The sequence below is a fragment of the Triticum urartu genome, chromosome 2A (assembly GCF_056163025.1).
Source record: "Triticum urartu cultivar PI428250 chromosome 2A, HENAU_Tu73, whole genome shotgun sequence".
NCBI classification, from domain to species: domain Eukaryota; kingdom Viridiplantae; phylum Streptophyta; class Magnoliopsida; order Poales; family Poaceae; genus Triticum; species Triticum urartu.
This window is the reverse complement of record NC_141874.1, coordinates 329218760-329236460: the sequence shown is the minus strand read 5'-3', so window position 1 is coordinate 329236460 and position 17701 is coordinate 329218760. Positions and strand designations below refer to the sequence as shown.

At 41.5% G+C, this 17701-nt stretch overlaps 1 long non-coding RNA gene across 1 annotated transcript; it reads left to right on the top strand.

The window, feature by feature from the left end:
- Positions 1–12504: 12504 nt before the first annotated feature.
- On the top strand, positions 12505–15020 carry LOC147984995 (uncharacterized). The gene is made up of 3 exons (XR_015615090.1): positions 12505–12561; positions 13801–14282; positions 14364–15020. It is a non-coding gene; the product is annotated as an uncharacterized LOC147984995 (long non-coding RNA).
- Positions 15021–17701: the final 2681 nt, after the last annotated feature.

The following is a 17701-nucleotide window of genomic DNA, read 5'->3' as shown; positions in this document are numbered from 1 at the left end:
CAACATACATACAATCAAAATAACAAACACATATCAAGTTCACATGATTACTTGCAACATGATTTCTCCCGTCACCTCAAGAACAAAAGTAACTACTCCCAAATGATAATCATGCTCAAGATCAGAGGGGTATAAATAGCATAATGGATCTGAACGTATAATCTTCCACAAAATAAACCATATAGTAATTAACTACAAGATGTAATCAACACTACTAGTCACCCACAAGCACCAATCTATAGTTCCGGTACAAAGATTGAACACAAGAGATGAACTAGGGTTTGAGAGGAGATGATGATGTTGAAGATGTTGATGGATATTTCCCTCCCCAACATGATTTCCCCCTCCGGGAGGGAAGTTCCCCCGGTGGCAACCTTTATTAATGCAGTCTGTCACTTTTATTCTTTACCATCACAAGTTCGTACAACGCTCAATTTTCTCTTACACTAAATGATCTCACACTTTTAGAAGCAATTTTTATTGCCTTATTGCACCTATGACAACTTACTTGAAGGATCTTACTTAATCCTTAGGTAGGTATGGTGGACTCTTGAAAATAAGACATGGGTTTAAGGGTTTTTGGATGCACAAGCAGTACAGCAGGATGTTGCTAACGCGACACTACGATCAGAGACCCTTTGACGAAACTGTGCGCGATGAAATAATCGCAAACGGTGGTGTAAAATAGCCGTCAAAAAAGGTGCAACACGTTTGTGATCATGGATGCATCGAACACGGTTCAGATTTTAGTTGCGTGTGCGATGCAGGGCATATGGTTCAGTTCAATGAACTGTTTGCAATGAGGAGGAACAGAAGAAACGGGCAGCCAGATGAAGGTGTGTGGGATATACAGCATACGGTTCACTCGGATGAACTGTTTGTGATTAGGCAACACAAAAGAAACAGTCAGCCAGATCAAGGTGTGTGCGATATACGGCATACGATTCACTCGGATGAACTGTTTTTTATTAGGCAACGCAACAGAAACGGTTCATCCAGATCAAGGTGTGTGCAATGGAGGGCATACAGTTCATTCCTATAAACTGTTTGTGTTGAGCCAAGAGAACAGAAACGTTTCACATAAACAAGATGTGTGTAATACGCAGCAAACATCCAATTACATAGGTGGCTAATACACACATGACATTTCTACACACCAAAGTAAACTATTACATGCATAATTAACTAGGATAAACAATTATCTTATTATCATCTACTTGTGCTAGCTCGATGTTCCTTCTATGCTAAGTTTCCATTAATTGATGGCATTTTATGAACACACCACTGTTTCCTGCCATTTCCTCACAGGTTTCCCGCCACCTAGCGATATTGCGCATAAGCCTAAGCGGCGTGCGACGCATGGAGGCAACAAGCGCAGCCTGTAGCACATCCACCTTTTCCAAGCATGCCAACCCACCAAAGCATCGCCTCTGCCATCAACCTCGTCGATAAGGAAAACGAACAGGCGCCACGGCCCGTCGAGGCCGAGGCGCTCCCCGGCAGCGCAATGGATGACGTCGTGATGCGCGCCATCGCCAGGGTTGAGCAGACCCTTGGTGCATGGTGCTTCAGCACTGTGGATCAAGATAGGCATGTCAGCACCGACAGGCTGCAGCTCACCGCACAACATGATCGATTGTGCGCCGTGATACGTCTCCAACGTATCTATAATTTTTGATTGTTCCATGCTATTATATTATCTGTTTTGGATGTTAATGGGCTTTATTTTACACTTTTATATTATTTTTGGGACTAACCTATTAACCCAAGGCCCAGTGCAAATTGTTATTTTTTGCCTATGTCAGTGTTTCGCAGAAAAGGAATATCAAACGGAATCCAAACGGAATGAAACCTTCGGGAACGTGATTTTTGGAACAAACATGATCCAGAGGACTTGGAGTGAACGTCAAGAAACGAACGAGGAGTCCACGAGGCAGGGGGGTGCACCCTCCCCCCTCGTGGCTCAACCGACCTACTTCTTCCTCCTATATATACTCATATACCCTGAAAACACTGAGGAGCACCACGAAACCCTATTTCCACCACCGCAACCTTTTGTACCCAAGAGATCCCATCTTGGGGCCTTTTTCGGAGCTCCGCTGGAGGGGGCATCGATCACGGAGGGCTTGTAGATCAACTCCATGGCCCCTCCGATGTTGTGTGAGTAGTTTACTTCAAACCTTCGGGTCCATAGTTATTAGCTAGATGGCTTCTTCTCTCTCTTTGAATCTCAATACAAAGTTCTCCTCGATCTTCTTGGAGATCTATTTGACTTAACTCTTTTTGCAGTTTGTTTGTTGAGATCCGATGAATTGTGGGTTTATGATCAAGTCTATCTATGAACAATATTTGATTCTTCTCTGAAATATTTTATGCATGATTGGTTATCTTTGCAAGTCTCTTCGAATTATCAGTTTGGTTTGGCCTACTAGATTGATCTTTCTTACAATGGGAGAAGTGCTTAGCTCTGGGTTTAATCTTGCGGTGCTCGATCCCAGTGACAAAAAGGGAAATGACACGTATTGTATTGTTGCCATTCAGGATAAAAAAATGGGGTTTATATCATATTGCTTGAGTTTATCCCTCTACATCATGTCATCTTGCCTAATGCGTTACTCTGTTCTTATGAACTTAATACTCTAGATGCATGCTGGATAGCGGTCGATGTGTGGAGTAATAGTAGTAGATGCAGGCAGGAGTCGGTCTACTTGTCACGGACGTGATGCCTATATACATGATCATGCCTAGATATTCTCATAATTATTCGCTTTTCTATCAATTGCTCGACAGTAATTCGTTCACCAACCGTAATACTTATGATATCTTGAGAGAAGCCACTAGTTAAACCTATGGCCCCGGGTCTATTCTCCATTATATTAATCTTCCATCAACAAGCTATTTCTATTACCTTTTATTTTGCAATCTTTACTTTTACTCTTTATCATAAAAATACCAAAAATATTTATCTTATTATTATTATCTCTATCAGATCTCACTCTCGTAAGTGACCGTGAAGGGATTAACAACCCCTTTATCGCATTGGTTGCGAGGTTCTTGTTTGTTTGTGTAGGTACGAGGGACTTGCGTGTGGCCTCCAACTGGATTGATACCTAGGTTCTCAAAAACTGAGGGAAATACTTATGCTACTTTGCTGCATCACCCTTTCCTCTTTAAGGGAAAACCAACGCAGTGCTCCAGAGGTAGCAAGAAGGATTTCTGGCGCCGTTGGCGGGGAGTCTACGCACAAGTCAAGACATACCAAGCATCATAAACTCTTATCCCTCGCATTACATTATTTGCCATTTGCCTCTCGTTTTCCTCTCCCCCACTTCACCCTTGCCATTTTATTCGCCCTCTTTTTCGTTCCCCTTCTCTTCTCCAGTTCGCCTCTTTTTGCTTGTTTCTTGTTTGCTTATGTGTTGGGTTTCTTGCTTGTCATGATGGCTCAAGATAATACTAAATTGTGTGATTTTCCCAATACCAACAATAATTATTTTATTAGAACTCCGATTTCTCCTCTTACCGATGCTGAATCTTGTGAAATCAATGCTGCTTTGCTGAATCTTGTCATGAAAGATCCGTTTTCCGGCCTTCCTAGTGAAAATGTCGCTACCCATCTAAACAACTTTGTTGATTTATGTGATATGCAAAAGAAGAAAGATGTGGATAATGATATTGTTAAACTGAAGCTATTCCCGTTTTCTCTTAGAGATCGTGCTAAAACTTGGTTTTCGTCTTTGCCTAAAAATAGTATAGATTCTTGGAATAAGTGCAAAGATGCTTTTATCTCTAAGTATTTTCCTCCCGCTAAGATCATCACTCTTAGAAACGATATTATGAATTTTAAGCAACATGATCATGAACATGTTGCACAAGCTTGAGAGAGGATGCAATTAATGATATGTAATTGCCCTACACATGGTTTGAATCTTTGGATGATTATAGAAAAAATTTATGCCAGATTGAACTTTGCTTCTAGAAATCTTTTAGATTCGGCCGAGGGAGGCACTTTTATGGAAATCACTTTCGGAGAAGCTACTAAACTCCTAGATAATATTATGGTTAATTATTCTCAATGGCGTACTGAGAGATCTACTAGTAAAAAGGTGCATGCTATAGAAGAAATCAATGTTTTGAGTGGAAAGATGGATGAGATTTTGAAATTGTTTGCTAATAAGAGTGTCTCTTCTGATCCTAATTATATGCCTTTGTATACTTTGATTGAGAATAATAATGAATCTATGGATGTGAATTTTGTTGATAGGAACAATTTTGGTAATAACGCATACAGAGGTAATGTTAATCCTAGGCCGTTTCCTATTAATTCCTCTAATAATTATGGTAATTCCTACAACAATTGTTATGGAAATTATAATAAGATGCCCTCTGATTTTGAGTCTCATATTAAAGAATTTATTAGTTCTCAAAAGAGTTTCAATGCTTTGATTGAAGAAAAAATGTCTAAGATTGATGAGTTGGCTAGGAACGTGGATAGAATATCTCTTGATGTTGATTGTTTGAAACTTAGATCTATTCCACCTAAGCATGATATCAATGAGTCTCTCAAAGCTATGAGAATTTCCATTGATGAGTGCAAAGAAAGAACCGCTAGGATGCGTGCTAAAAAAGATTGCTTTGTGAAAGCGTGTTCTGCTAGTTTCCATGATAATAATGATGAAGATCTAAAAGTTATTGATGTATCCCCTATTAAATATATGTTTTGCAATATGAATCTTGATAATGATGGGACTGGAGATGAGTCAACTTTAGTTAGAAGGCGTCCCAATGATTCGTAGTTTTTAGACCTTGATGCAAAAATTGATAAAAGTGGGATGGGAGAGGTCAAAACTTTACATAGCAATGAACCCACTATCTTGGATTTCAAGGAATTTAATTATGATAATTGTTCTTTAATAGATTGTATTTCCTTGTTGCAATCCATGCTAAATTCTCTGCATGCTTATAGTCAAAATAAAGCTTTTACTAAACATATCGTTGATGCTTTAATGCAATCTTATGAAGAAAAGCTTGAATTGGAAGTTTCTATCCCTACAAAACTTCATGATGAGTGGGAAACTACTATTAAAATTAAAATTAAAGATCATGAATGCTATGCTTTGTGTGATTTGGGTGCTAGTGTTTCCATGATTCCTAAAACTTTGTGTGATTTGCTAGGTTTCCGCGAATTTGATGATTGTTCTTTAAACTTGCATCTTGCGGATTCCACCATTAAGAAACCTATTGGAAGAATTAATGATTTTCTTATTGTTGCTAATAGGAATTATGTGCCTGTAGATTTCATTCTCCTTGATATTAATTGCAATCCTTCAGGTCCTATTATTCTTGGTAGACCTTTCCTTAGAATGATTGGTGCAATTATTGATATGAAAGAAGGGAATATTAGATTCCAATTTCCGTTAAGGAAGGGCATGGAACACTTTCCTAGAAATAAAATTAAATTACCTTATTAATATATTATGAGGGCCACTTATGGATTGCATACCAAAGATGATAATACCTAGATCTATCCTTGCTTTTATGCCTAGCTAGGGGCGTTAAACGATAGCGCTTGTTGGGAGGCAACCCAATTTTATTTTTGTTCCTTGCTTTTTGATTCTGTTTAATAATAAATAATTCATCTAGCCTCTGTTTAGATGTGGTTTTATGTTTTTAATTAGTGTTCGTGCCAAGTATAACCTTTGGGAAGACTTGGGGAAAGTCTTTGCGATCTTGCTGTAAAAAACAGAAACTTTAGCGCTCACGAGATTTGCTGCCATTTTTTACTGGGGAGTGCTATTTAGTTAATTATTTTTGCAGATGATTAATAGATAAATTCCTCACGTCCATCAATTTACTTTAGAATTTTGGGGGTTTCATAAGTATTCTAAACCTACAAATTACTACAGAATGTTCTGTTTTTGGTAGATTCTATTTTTCGTGTGTTCTTTGCTTATTTTGATGAATCTATGGCTAGTAATAGAGTTTATGAACCATATAAAAGTTGGAATAAATTAGGTTTAACACCAATATAAATAAATAATGCGTTCATTACAGTACCTTGAAGTGGTGGTTTGTTTTCTTTTACTAACAGAGCTCACACGATTTTCTTTTAAGTTTTGTGTTGTGAAGTTTTCAAGTTTTGGGTAAAGATTTGATGGATTATGGAACAAGTAGTGGCAAGATCCTAAGCTTGGGGATGCACAAGGCACCCCAAGGTAAAATCCAAGTACAACCAAAAGCCTAAGCTTGGGGATGCCCGGGAAGGCATCCCCTCTTTCGTCTTCGTCCATTGGTAACTTTACTTGGAGCTATTTTTTTATTCACCACATGATATGTGTTTTACTTGGAGCATCTTGTATGGTTTGAGTGTTTTCTTTTTAGTTTACCACAATAATCCTTACTGTACACACCTTTTGGGAGAGAAACAAATGAATCGGAATTTATTAGAATACTCTATGTGCTTCACTTATATCTTTTGAGCTAGATAATTTTGCTCTAGTGCTTCGATTATATCTTTTAGAGCACGGTGGTGGTTTTATTTTATAGAAATTATTGATCTCTCATGCTTCACTTATATTATTTTGAGAGTCCCTTAGAACAGCATAGTAGTTTGCTTTGGTTATGAATTTAGTCCTAATATGATAGGCATCCAAGATTGGTATAATAAAAACTTTCATAAAAAGTGCATTGAGTACTAGGAGAAGTTTGATACTTGATAATTGTTTTGAGATATAAAGGTGGTACTATTAGAGTGTGCTAGTTGAGTAGATGTGAATTTGAGAAATACTTGCGTTGAAGTTTGCAAGTCCCGTAGCATGCACCTATGGTGACCGTTGTGTAACAAATTTGAAACATGAGGTGTTATTTGATTATCTTCCTTATGAGTGGCAGTCGGGGACGAGCGATGGTATTTTCCTACCAATCTATCCCCCTAGGAGCATGCGCATAATGCTTGGTTTTTGATGACTTGTAGATTTTTGGAATAAGTATGTGAGTTCTTTATGACTAATGTTGAGTCCATGGATTATATGCACTCTCATCCTTCCATCATTGCTAGCCTCTTCGGTACCGTGCATTGCCCTTTCTCACCTTGAGAGTTGGTGCAAACTTCGCCGGTGCATCCAAACCCCGTGATATGATACGCTCTGTCACACATAAACCTCCTTATATCTTCCTCAAAACAGCCACCATACCTACCTATTATGGCATTTCCATAGCCATTCTGAGATATATTGCCACACAACTATCCACCGTTCCATTTATCATGACACACATCATCATTGTCATATTGCCTTGCATGATCATGTAGTTGACATCGTATTTGTGGCAAAGCCACCGTTCATATTTTTTCATACATGTCACTCTTGATTCATTACCCTTCCCGGTACACCGCCGGAGGCATTCATAAGAGTCATACTTTGTTCTAGTATGGAGTTGTAATCATTGAGTTGTAAATAAATAGAAGTGTGATGATAATCATTAATAGAGCATTGTCCCCCAAAAAAGAGAAAGGTCAAATAAAAAAAGAATGCCCAAATATATATATAAAGGGGCAATGGTACTATCCTTTTTTCCACACTTGTGCTTCAAAGTAGCACCATGATCTTTATGATAGAGAGTCTCTTGTTTTGTCACTTTCATATACTAGTGGGAAGTTTTCATTATAGAACTTGGCTTGTATATTCCAACAATGGGCTTCCTCAAATGCCCTAGGTCTTCGTGAGCAAGCAAGTTGGATGCACACCCACTTAGTTTCTTTTGTTGAGCTTTCATACATTTATAGGTCTAGTGCATCCGTTGCATGGCAATCCCTACTCCTTGCATTAACATCAATTGATGGGCATCTTCCTACCCCATTGATTTGCCGCGTTGATGTGAGACTTTCTTATTTTTTGTCTTCTCCACATAACCCCCATCATCATATTCTATTGCACCCAGAGTGCTATATCCATGGCTCACGCTCATGTATTGCGTGAAAGTTGAAAAAAGATTGAGATTACTAAAGTGTGAAACAATTGCTTGGCTTGTCATCGGGGTTGTGCATGATGAGAGCATTCTTGTGTGACGAAAATGGGGCATGAACAAACTATATGATTTTGTATAGATGGACATTCTTTTGCCATGTTATTTTGAGAAGACATAATTGCTTAGTTATTATGCTTGACGTATTATTATTTTTTGTCAATATTAAAATTTTGTCTTGAATCTTTCGGATATGAATATTCATGCCACAGTAAAGAGAATTACATTGATAATTATGTTAGGTAGCATTCCACATCAAAAAAATATGTTTTTATCATTTACCTACTTGAGGACGAGCAGGAATTAAGCTTGGGGATGCTTGATACATCTCCAACATATCCATAATTTTTTATTGTTCCATGCTATTATATTATCTGTTTTGGATGTTAATGGGCTTTATTTACACATTTATATTATTTTTGGGACTAACCTATTAACCTAAGGCCCAGTGCAAATTGTTGTTTTTTTGCCTATTTCTGTGTTTGGCAGAAAAGGAATATCAAACGGAATCCAAACGGAATGAAACCTTTGGGAACGTGATTTTTGAAACAAACGTGATCTAGAGGACTTGGAGTGGATGTTAAGAAACTAACAAGGATTCCACGAGGCAAGGGGCGCGCCTACCCCCCTGGGCGCGCCCTCCCCCTTGTGGGCCCCTCGTGGCTCAACCGACCTACTTCTTCCTCCTATATATACTCATATACCCTGAAAACATCAAGGAGCACCACGAAACCCTATTTCCACCACCGCAACCTTCTGTACCCAAGAGATCCCATCTTGGGGCCTTTTCCGGAGCACCGTCGGAGGGAGCATCAATCACGGAGGGCCTCTACATCAACTCCATGGCCCCTCTGATGATGTGTGAGTAGTTTACTTCAGACCTTTGGGTCCATAGTTATTAGCTAGATGGATTCTTCTCTCTCTATGAATCTCAATACAAAGTTCTCCTCGATCTTCTTGGAGATCTATTCGATGTAACTCTTTTTGCGGTGTGTTTGTCGAGATCTGATGAATTGTGGGTTTATGATCAAGTCTATCTATGAACAATATTTGATTCTTCTCTAAAATCTTTTATGCATGATTGGTTATATTTGCAAGTCTCTTCAAATTATCAGTTTGGTTTGGCCTACTAGATTGATCTTTCTTTCAATGGGAGAAGTGCTTAGCTTTGGGTTCAATCTTGCGGTGCTCGATCCCAGTGTCAGAAAGGGAAATGACACGTATTGTATTGTTGCATTGAGAATAAAAAGATGGGGTTTATATCATATTGCTTGAGTTTATCCCTCTACATCATGTCATCTTGCCTAATGCGTTACTCTGTTCTTATGAACTTAATACTCTACATGCATGCTGGATAGCGGTCGATGTGTGTTGTAATAGTAGTAGATGCAAGCAGGAGTCAGTATACTTGTCACGGACTTGATGCCTATATACATGATCATGCCTAGATATTCTCATAATTATTCGCTTTTCTATCAATTGCTCGACAGTAATTCGTTCACCCACTGCAATACTTATGCTATCTTGAAAGAAGCCACTAGTGAAACCTATGGCCCCCGGGTCTATTCTGCATTATATTAATCTTCCATCAACAAGCTATTTCTATTACCTTTTATTTTCCAATCTTTACTTTTACACTTTATCATAAAAATACCAAAAAAATTATCTTATTATTATTATCTCTATCAGATCTCACTCTCGTAAGTGACCGTGAAGGGATTGACAACCCCTTTATCGCGTTGGTTGCGAGTTTCTTATTTGTTTGTGTAGGTATGAGGGACTTGCGTGTGGCCTCCTACTGGATTGATACCTTGGTTCTCAAAAACTGAGGGAAATACTTGTGCTACTTTGTTGCATCACCCTTTCCTCTTCAAGGCAAAACCAACATAGTGCTCAAGAGGTAGCATGCCGCAGAACAAGCTAGGCGCGTCCCCGCCGATAGGCTGTGGCTCGCCGCACGGCGAGACCTTTGGAGCGCCGCGGAGCGACAGACGCGGCGCGCAGCACAGCAAGAGCGGATCCATCGGTGCTTGCCTGCTATCAACAGGGCATCATAGTTGGGTACTCATCCCATCAGTAGCCCCATTCCTCGCCAGGAGTGGGTAGAGGCCCTCTATGTCGTACTTGCACCAGAGGCCGGCCGCGCCATACTTGCACCGGACACCTGCCGCGCCGTTCGCATGGGTCGCGCCATTCGTCTTGTCCATGGCCCGCTCGATGCCAATGCGCTTGTCGGTAGGCTCGACCGCCTCCTTGGCCGAGGTGTCCACCTGGGCGCAGTAGAGGAACATGGCCATCACATCCTCGAGCTGGTGATCTCTGATGAAATAGCCAACTTGGAGCTCAAGATCACGCTCCAGATGTACCGCGAGCGTGTCGACCGCTTGGACGAATGTCTGTACGAGTTCAGGCAGAGCCAAGAGCTACCGTAGGCAAGGGCTCCTGGTCATGGTCTCATGGACGCGTTTTATTTTGTTGAGTCGTTTCGACGTGGATAGCTACGTATTCACAGCAATCATAGTATTGCTATGTTTATTGCTCTGTTTCAATGTGTGTACTCTGTTTTCCGTTCTTATATGTTCTGTTTCAATGTGTGTGTATACGCTTTCCATTCTGTATATGTGGATGATAACATCTAGATTCAAATTAGTATACAAAAACAGATAGAAAATGGAATTCATAATATATATAAATTAATTGTTCATTAGTTCGTCACAGAATATATACATAATATCATCACACATACGTGATGATACTTAACTACTAGGTACAATGCATAAAATTGAAAAGGAATAATACTAAAACTAATAATCCCTCCTGGGGCCAGTATTCCGGCAGCCCCTCACCAGCAGCTCCCTGGTGCGCGGTGTCTTCCAAGTGCGGAGGTAGTACTCCGCCTCCTCCGCCTCGCAGCGCTTGACGTACCGATCTGCCTATTGCTGGCGGACGAGCATGAACAATCTTGCCATTTCGTTGGGCGCCCACCGGAGCTCCTTGTTGGTGGTACGCTGGAGCTTATCGTCCCACCTCCATGCAGCGACGAGGCGCCCAGTGCCTTTGACCTTCCTCGCGAAGTACCCGTCTTCGTACACCTCCTTCACACAACAAGGTGCCCGCTCCCAAAGCTCCGCCGCCTCGTTTTTCTAGGCGGCATCACGGGCTTCACAGGCCGCCTCGTACCTGGCTTCCTCCTCCGCCATCTCCGTCTTGAACGCCACTTGCCTAGCTTTCTCAGCCGGCGGTAGTGACTTCCACAGATAAAGATTGTACTGGCCCCAAAACGAATCCAAAGTTGGGGGGTCCGGCGGCGCCTAGGGGTCCTTGTCGCTGCTATTCGAGTGAGCATCCTCTGGGGGTGGAAACTCCTCATCGTCGCATGGGTAGACCGGCGGTGCCATGGCAGAGATTTGAGAGAGAGAGAGAGAGGGTGAGCGAGGGGAGGATATAGATGAGAATGCAGGCGGGACGACGTGAACAATGTAGTATTTATTGGCGGTCAGAATCTAGATTGATGGGAAAAGTTCACACGCCGGTCGCCGGAATTTACGAGTACTCTAGTAGATAGATCATTGGAATAAAGGAATGGAGAAGAAAATGCCAACTTCTGCCATAAATGAGCTTGGAAAGCACCCTTCTCAGAAGGTTATAACGGAGTTGTTGGAAAATCAACAACGAGAAGAACAAGCTTGTTGTGGGCTTATGGAAAACATCTCATAATTATGAGGAGAAATTCTGCCATTACGGAAACAAGAGATTGGATTGATATCACCAAGGAGACGAGAAACTTATATCACTGGGAGGATAAATGAAGAACTTGGGTCATTAATAAGCACCATAAATAGAAACAATCCTTAGGGAATGCTTTAGGTGAAATATAACCCACACTACTGGAATCCAAATCTTTGTCGTCTGCCACTTCTTTCCCGTCAGTTTCCCCAAAGCAGACGACAAAGAAATAGCTGATGGCACAGGTTATTTTGCCATCAGCCAGTACTTTGCCGTCAGCTCGCGGCCGGCAAAGAGTTCTTTGCCATTAGTTGGCCGACAACAAAGAACCTTGTGGGCCCACAGACGCAAGGCTGTGGCTAGGTCAGCTCTTTGCCGTCCGCTGGCTGACGGCAAACAATTCTTTGCCGTCCGCTAGGAGGACGGCAAAGTGGGTAGGGGGGCCCACCCGGGCACGGCGTTGAATCGCTAACCTCCCCCCTGCCATGAACGCGTGCTCTCTCTCTCACCCACCAGCCCGCCGTCGCCGCCCCGTCCCCTGTGCCTGTCCCCCCCCCCCCGCTGTCCTGCCGCCCCGTCGCCGCCCCCTCCCACCCGTCGCCGCCCCTCCCCGCCGTCCTACCGCCCCGTCGCCGCCCCTCCCCGCCATCCTGCTGCCCCGTCGCCATCCCCCTCCCGCCCGTCGCCGCCCCTCCCCGCCGTCCTGCCGCCCCATCACCGCCCATCGCCGCCCCCCTCCCGCCCGTCGCCGCCGCCCTCCCGCCCCGTCGCCGCCCCTCCTTGTCGCCCGCCACCCTCTTCCACCTCCCCACGGTGAGCCCCCTCTTCCACTTCCACACCCCCCTTTTTTCTTTTTTTTCTTTTCTCTTTTAGATATTGTTAGATATAGTTTTAGATAATAAATGGTTTTAGATAGTTTACATATTAGAAAAAAAGAAGGAAAAAAGGAAAAAGAAAAAAGGGAAAGGAAGAAGAGGGAAATGAAGAAGAAGATGAAGAGCTTATGCTTGAAAACGGGGATCGATAATAGAAGCTGGCACTTGAATCTGGATCTGTTGGTTAGCTTGATCATCTGGAATGTCCAGAAAAAAAGAGACTTGTTCATGTAGCTTTATTAGGAGACCCTTTTCAGGGATTTATGTGCATTTAAAAGATGCATCTGAGAATACTTTAATACCTGAAAGAGGCAGATAAGTTTCTATAGTAGAACCCTGCAAAGGAAACTAATTAGCATCGATCCTGGCTCGAATGGTTTTGCACTTCGGGAATCCATTTGTCATCCGGCTTATCCAAGAGAGCTTGGCAAGCAATCAAGCGCTAGAGTGGCCTAATGTACATGTATAGGGTATCCTTTTCTTTCTTTGAAAGCAACAATCATTTCTGGATTTCAACAAGCACCATAGAAAATTTAATATTTTGGGAATGGTGGCATATGGACGATTACTATCGAGAAGCTCCTGAATGAGACCATGTATAGATAGAGTTATTATTATGAAGAGGATTGTCTATCCTAACATGCCAAGGAGGACCAAATCATGCTGCTATAGCAAACATACATGCAAAGAATAGAAGCAAGAAGAAGAAGAAGAAAAATAAGAAGATGAAGAAGAAGAGGAAGAAGAAGAGGAAGAAGAAGAATAATAAGAAGAAGAAAAGGAAGAAGAAGAAAAGGAAAAGGAGGAAAAAGAATAAGAGGGGAAGAAGAAGAAAAAGACACGTTTTTATACTTTCTTATTTAGGGTTCCGCCACGTTTTTCAGTTTCTTTCTTTTCTTTAGTAGAATGTTTTTATACTGCTAGCTAGTTGCCTAGTTTGCTGACGAAAGAAGTTAAAATAGTTATTATATGAAATTCAACTAAAGTCAACATTTTTGACGACTAGTGCTACTAATAAATTCAACTAGAGCCATCATATGTCCACAAGTGCATTGTATTTTGAATGAGAAATGATAACTTGGTGTAGTTGATTATCTTCTGCTCAAAATTTCTTATGTTATAATGTTGTATGATAATGCTGTAAGGGTACTAATTGGTCTCTTCTGCTGCTTACCAGAGATGGGGGAAAGCTGCCACCGCAGACTCCGCTCTGCCACACCGGAGTACGAGTTGGATGCTTTCGAGTTATTCAGTATCATACTTGGGACTTCAGCATCATCCACGAGGCATATATATAAAAAGAGAGATCTCCCCTTCACCCATCTCATTATGATAACTCTGTTGTTTGCTACTTCACTCATTGTCCCAAACTGCAGAGGCTGCCTGACACTTTTATGAACAAGCTGGGTGAAGATCCGCCAAATAATGTGAAGCTGTGACAGGCCGGCAGCAGGTTTCGCGGGCTGTGGGACGTGGAGTTGGTGATCAAGGAGGGCCACAAATACTTGTGTCATGGCTGGGAGAAGTTCTACCGTCCGTACGACCTGCGATAGGGGTACTTCCTTCTCTTTAGGTACGACGACGATGCCACCATGCTCATCGTGAATGTGTTCAATGTGACTATGTGTCGCATGCGCTACACTGACGACGATGATGCCAGTACGTTCTGCCTCTTCTTATTCCTCTACATTTGGCTTTGTCTCGCATCGATTGTTAACGGTCATTGTTGCATTTGGACAGGCAATGGGAGCAGCAGCAGCGACACTGGCGACAGCCAAAGCAGCGGTGATTCTGGCTATAGCAAAAGCAACAGCGATTCTGGCTGTAGCAGAAGCAGCAGCGATTTTGGCTGCAGCAAAGACAACAAGGAGGATGATCCGGACTAGAGTGGGGAAGAAGAGGAGCAGAGTGGGCATCAGGCTGAGGATGATCTAGCGATGGTGGTGGCAGACCAAGGGCAAGATATGGTGGTGGCTGACCATGGGCAAGAGATGGTGGTGGCTCAGGATGACCTAGCGATGGTCGTGCCTGTCCTGCCTGAAGATGGCCTCGCGATGGTGGTGGTGCCTGACAATGACCTCGCGTCGGCGATCCCACAGCTGGGCGACATGACCACGCCAATTGTGGTAGAAGACTACATCCCACTGCCTCCATCGCCTCGCAGCTCTTGGTGCATCAGGCTGAGGAAGGAGAAGGAGAAGAACAATGAGAACTGAACTATGTCAAGTATATCAGATCTCCAAAATGATCTATATATACTTATCTTTGTTTCCTCTGAAATGACATAAGTTAGCTCTAAGTTAGATCTAATATGCTTAGTTACCTATGTTAGCTCTAATATGCTTAGTTACCTATGTTAGCTCTAATATGCTAAGTTATCTCTACTATGCTTAGTTTCCTATAGTTTAGCTCCAAAATTACTTATGTTAGCATAAAATGACCAAGTTTACATAATAAGCTTATAGTCTTCTTCTTCTTCTCCAAAATGACATAAGTTAGCTCTAAGTTACCTCTAATATGCTTATTTCACTCAAAGATGGCATGATTAGCTAGGTTGGCTCCATTTTACCTAAGTTGGCTCTAATATACTAAGTTATCTCTACTATGCTTAGTTTCCTATAGGTTAGCTCCAAAATTACTTATGTTAGCACAAAATGACCAATTTTACATAATAAGCTTATAGTCTTCTTCTTCTTCTTCTTCTCCAAAATGACATAAGTTAGCTCTAATATGCTTAGTTCACTCAAAGATGGCATAATTAGCTAGGTTGGCTCCATTTTACCTAAGTTGGCTCTAATATGCTAAGTTATCTCTGATATGCTTGGTTTCCTATAGGTTAGCTCCAAAATTACTTATTTTAGCACAAAATGACCAAGTTTACATAATAAGCTTATAGTCTTCTTCTTCTCCCAAATGACATAAGTTAGCTCTAAGTTAGCTCTAATATACTTAGTTTCCTATAGGTTAACTCCAAAATTACTTATGTTAGCACAAAATGACCAAGTTTACATAATAAGCTTACAGTCTTCTTCTTATTCTAGTATTCTTCTAGTCTTCTTCTTCTTCTTCATTTTCTTCTAGGTTAGCTCCATTTTACTTAAGTATGCTTACTTCTTATAGTCTTCTTCTTCTCCTTCATTTTCTTCTTCTTCTTCTAACATCTTGTTTATCATTTTGCAGATTTGATTTAATTCATGGAAGCTTGCATGGATGGAGTGCTTCTTTTCCATTTGTGCTTTTATTTTGTATAAATGAACTTGCATGGTTGGAACTTGTTATATGGATGGATGGATAATGTTGTTGGATGAACAATGTGAAACTTTTGTAATATGTAAGGATGGAACTATATATGTGTTGGTTATGTATGTATATATGATGAAACTTGTGTGTTGGATATGCTTGTTGTGTATATATGTGGATTGATGTGTATATCTGCGAATAGTTGTCAAATTGAATGAATTAAATTAAAAACAGGGTTGTACAGGCTCTTTACCGTCAGCTAGCTGACGGCAAACATGCCACGTGGCAGCTACCTGTGATTCCTGGGACTGACATGTTTGAGAACTTTGTTGTCTGCCAGCGGATGGCAAAGACCTTAGCCTCTTTGCCGTCCGCTGGCTGACGGCAAAGCACGCCATTAACCTCTAACGGCTCTAACCCCACCTCACTGCCGTCCATGATCTTTGCCGTCTGCTGGCCGCCAACGGCAGACATCACAATCCTTTGCCATCCGTTTCCAGGAAGCGAACGGCAAAGAACGCCTTTGCTGGCACGTGTTCAGCCGGACAGTTTGCCGTCTGCTGGCGGACGACAAAGAAGTTTGTCGTCCGTGATCCATGCCTTTGCCGTCCGCCATGGCGGACGGCAAAGAAGCTGATTCCATTAGTGCCAAGATAACTCCAATGAAGAGATGGATGGGTTGCAAAGGATCTCATGAACGAATTGAAAATGATGGGTTTAAAATATGTCATTCCGGACAACTTGTGAATCATGAAACACGAAGGGAAATTGTCAAGAGTGACATAACACCACCTCAAATGATAAGGTAGAAAGAATTGCGCGTCGGAATGCAAGGTGAAGAATACTTTAACTCCTCAAAACAAGACATGTGTTGAACACCATGTTTAATTTTGAGTATAGCTTGGCAGATCATAACTTCGAGAGAAATCTTGAAGAACAATTGAAGAATGAGAAGAATCCTTGACGAGCCACCATGTAGAGCCTCCATGAAGAACTCCAATAAAAAAAGAATGATCAAACGAAAGGGAAAATTGAAAAGAACTCCGGGAGAAGCCTTGGAATGATTTAGATGAATCTTCGTGGTGATATAATTGAGAGATCTTGGAACTCCGGGAAAGTATAAAGCACTTGAACCGAGAATTTACTCATCGTGAACAAACTTCGGAAGAATGAATCCATCACTTGGATGAAGCAAGATAAGAATTATGTTATGCGTATCCTTCACCAATTTAAATTGATGACAAGCAGCGGATTTGGCATACTACTTATTCTCGTAGAAAGGATTAAGAGAGATATTGCGCAAACTTGAATAAGGTCTTCAACGAATCGTCGGTAGGATTTGAAAGAACGAATGAGTTGATACGATAACGAATGAAGAATCACCGTAAGAATTGAAAACGAACGAAGTAAAGGGATGAATCACCGGTAAGAATTTGAAAACGAACGAAGATACTTGGGGAAATTTAGATACAAGTGAAATGAAGAGATCACGAGCTGACTATGGAATACTTGAATGATGCACCAGTAAGATTTGGAGAACGAGAGCTGCAAGATGGAATGAATAATTCTGAGATGATGGGCTCCGGAGAATCAAACTAAAAAGACTCCTGAATTGCTCTGGATGGGTGAAAATAATTCTCACAATCGAAAAAAATTATGAGAGGATAGCCTCAAGCTTGAACTTCACATCTTTGGAAGAACGGATAAGATTTGGAGGAAAAACTCTTCTTCAGTCTTCACAACCCGAGAATGAGGATGAGAAACACCATCATGAATTGTTGAGGCACTCCGGAATGACAGTTAGAAAGATTGAACGAACAGGGAAAAGAATTTGAACG